The 8,896-nt window shown below is 38.3% G+C and overlaps 1 protein-coding gene across 5 annotated transcripts in view; it reads right to left on the reverse strand.

Moving 5' to 3' along the window:
* SNCAIP (synuclein alpha interacting protein) overlaps positions 1–8,896 on the reverse strand; it is a 239,367-nt gene that overhangs the window by 22,173 nt on the left and 208,298 nt on the right. The window lies entirely within an intron of this gene.

Here is an 8,896-nt window from a genome sequence, read left to right on the forward strand (position 1 = left end):
GTATTGCATTGGTTTAAAATAGAAAAATCAAATATAAAGTTTAAATAAATATAAAAGGGGTAAAAACAACAGTCCACATTTGAGTGGGTGGAGTTTGACATTTAAAAGGATTGTGCATTTGAAACAACCTTGAACTTCTTTTTACTTTTGGGTTCTTCTCCCTCTACACCCCCCGCCCATTATTTGTTCTTACTGGTCATGAACTTTTATACTTTTCTGGATTAAATTTGTCTTCACCTTCAGAACATGCCAACTAATCTGCTGGAGGAATGTTGGATGAAAACAGCAAACTCCTTTAAAGTCATTTATGCAGGGGAATGGGTCAGTGTTTGAAAAGGGGCAAAACATCAAAAATGGACTGAACATTTTTGTACTGGAGTTTTTCCAAATGAGCAAGTGGGAAGTGAGGTCCCCTACCGAGAAAAAAACCATAATGAGTTCAACAGTACTGCAAACCTGCTATGAATGTACATAAGGAGAGTTAAGTGTTGGTAAGCCAAAAAAGGCTCAGAAAATGCTGCTGCCCTCCAGAGACCCAGTAGAGGTCAGGTGGAGGTAAGGCATGAAGGGTTGAGAGATTGGGGTTTCAAGAAGGGTTAGAGAAGAGATCATAAGCTTAAACTGCCTTTCTTCAGTGGAAAGGCAGAAATAATTGATTTTGGCCTGGACCAGGTGATAGCTAAGAAACATGCATGGGGAGATAACTTTTCCTAGGGTATCTTTATGGGGTGACTTCCTTTTCTTCTCTTTTGGGAATACTTTGGTTTGACAGCCAGTATTTATGTGCTGCAATCACTAGCTTCTGGAAAGTAAGAACCATAGCATCTTTGAACTGAAATGCACGTGGAAATCATCAGATTCACCCCAAATCTAAGCAGGACTCTCCACTATCATCATCATCACTAACATTTATATTGTGTTTTAATGTCTGCAAAGTGCTTTCTGTAACATATTGTAATTTAATCTTCACAAGAGAAAGAGGTGGAGGCTATTATTATCTCCTTAACGCATAATTCATAATCTTTTTATGCATCCCATTCTGCTTTTGGCCATACAGTTTATGTCTAAGTCTTAGGAAACTTTTCATTATGCTGAACTGAATCTTAACTTCTCAGAATTCCACTCCTATCACTACCGCCTCCCTATTTCATCTTAGTTTTGGCCTCTAGAAACAAAAGAGGTCGAATGCTTCTTTTTTAAAAAAAAAATACATTATTTTTAGTTTTCAACATTCACTTGCATAAGATTTCAATTTTCTCCACCTCCCCCCCCCCCCACCCAAGACGGTGGGCAATCTGACATAGGCTCTACAAATGCATTTTTTTTTTTGTTCTTGTTGCTTTTTGGAGGGGGGAGGGCAGGGCAATTGGGGTTAAGTGACTTGCCCAAGGTTACATGGCTAGTAAGTGTTAAGTGTCTGAAGCCAGACTTGAGCTCAGGTCCTTTCAAATGAAGGGTGATGGACTAGAAAATTCTGGGTTTCTCAAACTTTTTCTTCTTGCGATCTCTTCCTCTCTTCCACTCTTCTTAAACTGTGGGTCTTCATGATCAGTGTTTAAGGAGAGCTGGTAGATAACCCTAAGGTCTCTTTCAGCTATAGATCTGTAATTCTACAGTCTTCCTTACCTATTTTGGATGCCTTCTCATAGTGCTGATTCAAACTAAAACCCAAGAACAGTTTCATATAAATTGTTTTTTTAATTATCATTTTACTGTTATCAATTTTGAAGAATTCAAGTACAAGGATTTATACTTACACTGGAGTGAGATAACAGAACCAAACAGTTTCCTGTTCCTTTTGGGTAAAGTAGCAATGTTATGAAGGCCTGTGGTTTCATTGCCATCAAGAGCTCTCAGGTCAGGAAACTCCTCAGCATTTTTTTTTTCTGCAACTTAAGAGAGTTTCCTCAAGCACCAAGAAGTGACTTCTCACCTCACACCTAGACTATTGCAATAGCCTGCTGGCTGGGTCTGCTTGCTTCTCATTTCTTCTCACTCCAATTCATCCTCTAGTTCATCCGCCAAAGTGTTTTTCCTAAAGCACAGACTGGACAGTGTCACCTTTTAACTCAATAAACTCAAGTGGTTCCCTGTTGGCTACAATTCAAATATAAATTGCTCTGTTTGGCATTCGAAGTCCTTTATAATCTAGCCCCTCCTGCCTTTCCATTCTTCTTACACATTACCCCCTAACACATACTCTTTGATCTAGTGACAATGGTCTCCCGGGTGTTCCATGAACACGACACTCCATCTCATGTCTCTTGGGATATTCTCTGGCTGTCTCCCAGACCTGGAAGCTTCTCCCACCTCAACTCTCTCTACTGGCTTCCTTTAAATCTCAACTAAAATCTCACCTTCAACAGGAAACCATTCCCAACCCTTCTTAATTCTAGTGCTTCCTTTCCTTGAATTACTGTCTTTTTTCCCTGTATGACTGCAGTGAGTGCTGTGGAGTGCTTAGAGCTTGGTCAGGCATCCAAGACACCAACGTCATCCACTGCATCCCCCATCATTGTCAGCTGTCTTGACTTTTGTCCTGCCACTGAATTGTAGATGATTCAGGAAGGGAAAGGGAGGCTGAAGACTTTGTATAACTCAGCCTCACTTAAATCTAATTCATGCAAGTAAAGACATCACCCACCGTGTTGTTGGATCTCTTCAAAAACAAAGGATGAACAAGAATTTTTCCTATATGTAGCTTATTTGTACATATTTGGCTGTTTGATTTCTTTGAACTCCCCTGAGGGAAAAGACTACCTTTTGCCTCGTTTTGAATGCTCTGCACTTAACACAGAGCCACATAATAGGCACTTAATAAATGACTCACTGACTGACTTCCCTAGGATGATACAGTCAGTACATGTCAGAGAGACAGGACAGAAGGCCAGCTCTCTATCCACCATACCATGCCGCCTATAGCAATAAAGAAATTAGTGTTAAACAGTTCTAAGTTGAATACCAAGAACCTTTAGAAACTTTATTTACCCTTTAACCTAGACCAATGTTTGATACAGATTCAGTGGTTAATAAGCATGTGTGTAATGAATTAAATTGTAAAATAATAATAATATTTGCACAGAACCTACTATGTGTCAGGCAGTGTGCTAAGAGCTTTACAATTATTTTCTAGATACTCACAACAACACTGAGAGGTAGGTGCTATTATTATTCCCATTTTGCAGATGAGGAAACTGAGGTACACAAGGGTTAAGTGACTTGTCCGGGCTCAAACAGCTAGTAATGTCTTGATTTGAACTTAGGTCTTTCTGACTCCGGTCCAGTGAGCTATTCACTAATCCACTGGCAGGTGAGAGGCTGCAAATGAAAGGTGGGCCACCCAATACTATTAAAAAATGTGAGTTGAGTTTTCCTGATCAGTTGGTTTTCCCCTTATGTTAAATCACAGATTCACTGAGCTAGAAGGGATTTATAGATCACACATTCATAGGATGTCAGTTCTGCCATTTAATGAGCCGTGTGATGCTCTGTAAATCATTTAACTTCTCTGAATTTTAGTTTTTTCATCTAAAAAGTGGTTAATTTTGTGAGGAAAGTACAGAAAGAACTGGTAGAAATGACTGTGGAACCATTGTCAGAAATAGTTGAAAGATCATGGAAAACAGGAAAGACACAACAAAGTTTGAGAAAGGCAAATGTCCTAATTTTCAAAAAAGACAGTAGAACAGGGTCTGTAAACTATAATAATAGCAGCTAGGATTTATGAAGTGCTTTAAGGGTTGCAAATCACTTTAATAGGTTATCTCATTTGATCCTACTACAGTCCTGGAGGGTACAGTGCTACTATTATTCATATTTTATACATGAGGAAACTGAGGTACAGAGAGGTTAAATGTCTTGGACACAGTCCCATAGCCATTAAATCACAAAGCTAGGGTTCGGACTCAGGCCACCTGTAGGCTAGCAAACTTTGTTTCTAGGAAGAATCTATGTAAGACTGATGGGGTACTTGTGCTTGGACCCCAATTCCAAGATCATATTTCTCCCTAGCCTCAAAACACTATCCCTGACAGTTTTCTTCCCAGGCCAAGGACACTATGCCTTGCAATAACTCATGAGTGGACACAGTAAAACAGACCATCTTTACCTATCACAAGAACAAGCTGACATTTGAAGAAATTCTCTTGCAAAAATAGGATTATCTTGTAAGCACAGAATTATTATGTATTGATTCCCAAAATTAAAATAATTCAATCCAGAGGTCAAGCTATAGACATCAACTTTCAAAGCTATCTTGCTACAGATGCAACAGACCAAAAATACACCCCTAAGAAACCTCTTCCCCTGGTTTTAGTTGTGAATGAGGTCTGTGACTAATGTTAGAAGTTATCACCTAATTAGCATATCTGCCAGATAATCCACTATTCTTCCTATATAAGCTTTAGCATCATTCCTGTTAAGTTGCAAGTTCCTTAAGGAGCCCTGCTTGCCATACTGGCATTACAATAAACCTTTTCCACCTTGACTTAAAGAATGTGTGAGTCTGTGCATTCATTCCAGATGACCCTGTTATGGTCGTGGGGGGTTCCCTGAACCCCTTTAAACTGCATCAAGATCATTAATGAGATAGGTGAAGAACATCTAGAAAAAGAAGCAAACATTATAGAGAGGCAGCATGGTTGCATCAAGAACAGGTCACAGAAGACTGAAGTGATTTTTTGGACAGGATTATTAAACCAGTAGTGAATGAGAATACTGTGGGTATAGTTCCCTAGAGCATAGCCACATTTTTATTAAAGTTTCACTTACTATTCTTGTGGAAGAAATGTATAAATGTGGAGGTGAGTTCAGAATTGATTGGACAGTCAGCCTCAGAGTAGTTATTGACATTGCAGGAGGCCTCCAGTGGAGTGTCTCTAGGATCTGAGCTTACATGCCAGCTCTATGACACTTTTATCAATGACCTGGATACATAGGGCACTCTCACCAAATCTACAGGTGAAACTAAGCTGAGAAGGATAGTTAATATACTGGATAAGAATCAAGATCCAAAAAGACCCTGAGCTGGGTCTAAAACAATGCAATTCAATAGTGGTAAATACACTTCACTAGTACATAGTGAGACAGTTGTCCTAAACGTGACTTGGGTAGTGGGCTGTAAGCTCAAAATGAGTCGTCACTGAGATGGGGGCAGGAAAAAAGCAAAGGTGGTCTTGGGCTGCACCAAGAGAGACTAAACTTCTAGGGGAAAAGAAGGAGGTAACAGTCCTTCTGTACTCTGTCAGACCTCATTTAGAGTATTAGGTTTAGTTTTGGGCAACCCAGAACACTGGTGAGCTGGAGAGCAAATGGAATGGTAAAGGGTTTTGAGTTCACATAATCTGAACATCTGTTAAGGGCGCTGGGTATATTTAGTCTGAAAAAACAAATGAGAACGGGTGCTAGTGTGTGTGGGGTCCCTAACAATGTTTTCAAATGCATGAATGGCTATCTTGTGGAGTGGGGATGAGGCTTGTTCTGTTCTAGCCTCTAGAGGCTAGAATCCAGAGTGATGAATACTAGTTTGTCTTCAGGCACATTTTATCTTGAAATCCAGAAAAAAAAAAACTTTTAGAACTGCCCCTAAGTGAAATGGGCTCTCTCCAGGGGATAATGGGCAAGCTCTTTGGAGTTCTTTAAGGCAGAGGTTGGATGACCACTTGTCAGGGGTGTTATAGTGGAGATTCTTTTCATGTATAGGTTGCATTAGGTGACTATTAAATTCCCTACTAAGTCTTGAATTCTGTGACTCTGACTTTATCTTTTACCAAGCCAAGAACTAAACTTTCACACACAGTCTTTTGCAACTCAACTATTTCCCATCTATGTCAAATGATTATCTTTTTTTTTTGGAGGGCAATTGGGGTTAAGTGACTTGCCCAAGGTCACATGGCTAGTAAGTGTGTCAAGTGTCTGAGGTCGGATTTGAACTCAGGTCCTCCTGACTCCAGGGCTGGTGCTCCATTCACGGCACCACCTAGCTGCCCCCTCTGTCAAATGATTATCAAGGTAGAAGAACAATTATTTTTTCCACTGTCAGTGTTTAAGGTAGATTTTTCAGTCCCCATCCAGTATCACAGTGGATGTGTCTTTCACAGTTTTAAAGCCTATCTGAAAAATTTGCTGCATTTTATAAATGGAATAAGGAAACAGCACATTACCCTTTACAGAAACTGTAAGTTTTTGATATGCTATGGATATATGTAATGAGTTATTATATCAGAAATGAAAGGCCCCAGGCTGTGCTAGCTAGATGTTTATTGAAAATGCCTAGCTGACCCATTCATAAGGTTGACTAATAATTGTTACTCAAGATCTAATGTCCCAAATGGAAATGGCTACCAGTCAGAAGGCTTTATTATGCCCCCAGACTTGATAAAAAAGCAAAACCAAACCAAACCCAAACCTTAAGAACTGGCTTCATGCTTAATATGTGTAAATGTTGAGTAAGTCAACATTCTGAGGGGAGTGTAAGTCAACTCCCTGATAGGAAGGGTAATAGTGTGTATTTTAAACTCTATAGGCACTCAAAAAGTTATTTTGTTAACAGGTACAAATAACTAAGGAAAGGAAAAAAGTTCAGTTCAAATGATTAGAGTTGATCAAAGAATTACAAATGATGCTCTATTTAAATCAGTGTAGTAATTGTTCTTCCTTCCTAAGTATCTTAGCTTCAACATATAGGTGAAGATTGATGAACATATTCATTAGTTAAGGTTTTGCTTATATTAATTCTGGTTATTTGTTTATTTGAACTAAACTCTCACGCAATGAAAGATAATGCCCTTGAGTTTCACAAATTCAAGTGAATTTTGTGTTTCCTGTCAGAGGAAATGGTTGTAATGACGATATGAGGCCCTCCTTAAATGAAGATAATGATGGCAGTTCAAATGAACTAAAAAGAGAATCCTAATTGATAAGTTGCTGATTGCTTATCCCTGCTTCTAGATAGTAGCTGAATTTATACATAATATTTATTTAAATTCTGGATTTACAAATAGCAGACCAGCTGTTTGGATTATCTCATAACCTTGGTGGAGGAACGCACACTCAACAGCTTGTTAGACACAATGATTTAACTCTACTGCAATAGAACCATGAAGTGTAAAGGGGACAGAACTGAAGGAATTATTTCCTTTATTAAAAAATAATAATGGCTATTATTATAATTTTTAACTCAACTCTTAAATGTTTGAATGTTTCAAGTATATGAAAGTTACAAGTAATTGTCTGCTATTTTTATTATTACCAGCATCCATATACAATTTTAATGTTTGTATTTCATCTTCACAATGACATAGGTGCTATTATTATCCCCATTTTGCTGATGAAGAAACTGAAGCAGACAGAGGTTCAATGACTTGTCCAAGGCAGAGAGTAAATGTCTGATGCCAGATTTAAACTCGGGCCTTCCTGACTCCAGGCAGAGCTCTAAGTATATGGAAAAGGAAAGATAAAGAAGGAAGAAAGAGGTATATAATGTATAATATAGAAGAGTGTGTGTATGTGAGTGTGAGTGTGTGTGTGTGTGTGTGGTGTGTGTGAAACTGGCTGATTCTTCCAGATTCCCTCCATGTCTTCATAAATACTACAGTAATGTTAGCCTAGGCAGAGCATAAGGCTATTAAGTAGAAAGCTGAGATAATTATGTTGAGAAAATGACTAACATTAAGAAGTCAAAGGCAGAGTAAATAACACCTATGCAATACTAGTCTTACCATATAATTTTAGCATAGTAGGGTATAGCAGCAGTGATAGAAGGCAATTTTAATAAAGTGGAAGGCTTATCTTCCTAAGGCAGCTATGGAAAGATTAATAACTTCTCATCAAAAAGGAGGAAGAAGATTGATAGATATTTTTAGAGTGAATGATAAAACAGGGTAAGAATTTACAGATATATGTTTTAACAAACAAACCTTCACAAATAATAAAGGTTGACATTAGGAATTTGCCGCTGCATTTGTTGAATGTAACCAAAAGTAGTTTATCTTCAAATAGAACCTATGAACAATTAAGAACCAGCAGCGGAATCGTCTGGCTCCATACACATCCACATGAACTATAACAACGTTTTGAGAACAAATGGCTGAATCATGCAGACTTGTTTACAGCAATGGAAGGGTTTGCAGTGATGATTCAGGATCTCGTCGTCACCACCAGAAATTACAGAAGATGTTATTCTCGTGAAACTTGCACTTATCAATCAGTGCAAATTATAGAACGAAGCTGGGGATGTTGTGTAACATAACTGCAGCTTCCAAAAATATAGAATCTAATGGATGCCTAGAGAGAAATAGTTGGGCCCCTAGAGTTCTACACCATCCTTTCTAAATGAACAGACAAGGAATCCCCATCTTACAGATCTCCTCAGCCCCCAAAGTATACTTGAGAATTTATCAAAGGAAATGTACTGGAATCGTAGCATCGCCCGAGGTGCAGAGGTCATGCACAACTGCCCAGACATAACACTCAGCCTTAAAAATTTCAAGAACAATGTTCAGTTACCAAACTGAGTACTCACAATTACATGGAATAAAAGCCTTTCAAAATATAGAGACCCATCAGAAGAAATAAAAACAAAGGTGGGAATAGGATGAAGTCTCTGTCATTCCTGTTGTCCTACCTGGAATGGTGGGGAAGATACTTTTAGTGAATGACGACAGAAAATGGGCTTTCATGCCAATACATGTATTTGTCACAAAGAGCAGTCATTTTAATTCTTCTGCACAATAATATGCAGATAATTTAATCTAAGTTAATATTGGTAGCAACTTGTCTTTAGATTGTTTTTGAGCAACATCAGAAGAGATAAGAATGAGATGGTACTGTTAATAATAACTCACATTTATATAGCATTTTAAGATTTACAAAACACTATATATGCACATAAATATAT

The sequence above is a fragment of the Petaurus breviceps genome, unplaced genomic scaffold, assembly GCF_028583685.1.
Source record: "Petaurus breviceps papuanus isolate PSGF00001 unplaced genomic scaffold, PetGlider_PUasm1.0 183, whole genome shotgun sequence".
NCBI classification, from domain to species: Eukaryota; Metazoa; Chordata; class Mammalia; order Diprotodontia; family Petauridae; genus Petaurus; species Petaurus breviceps.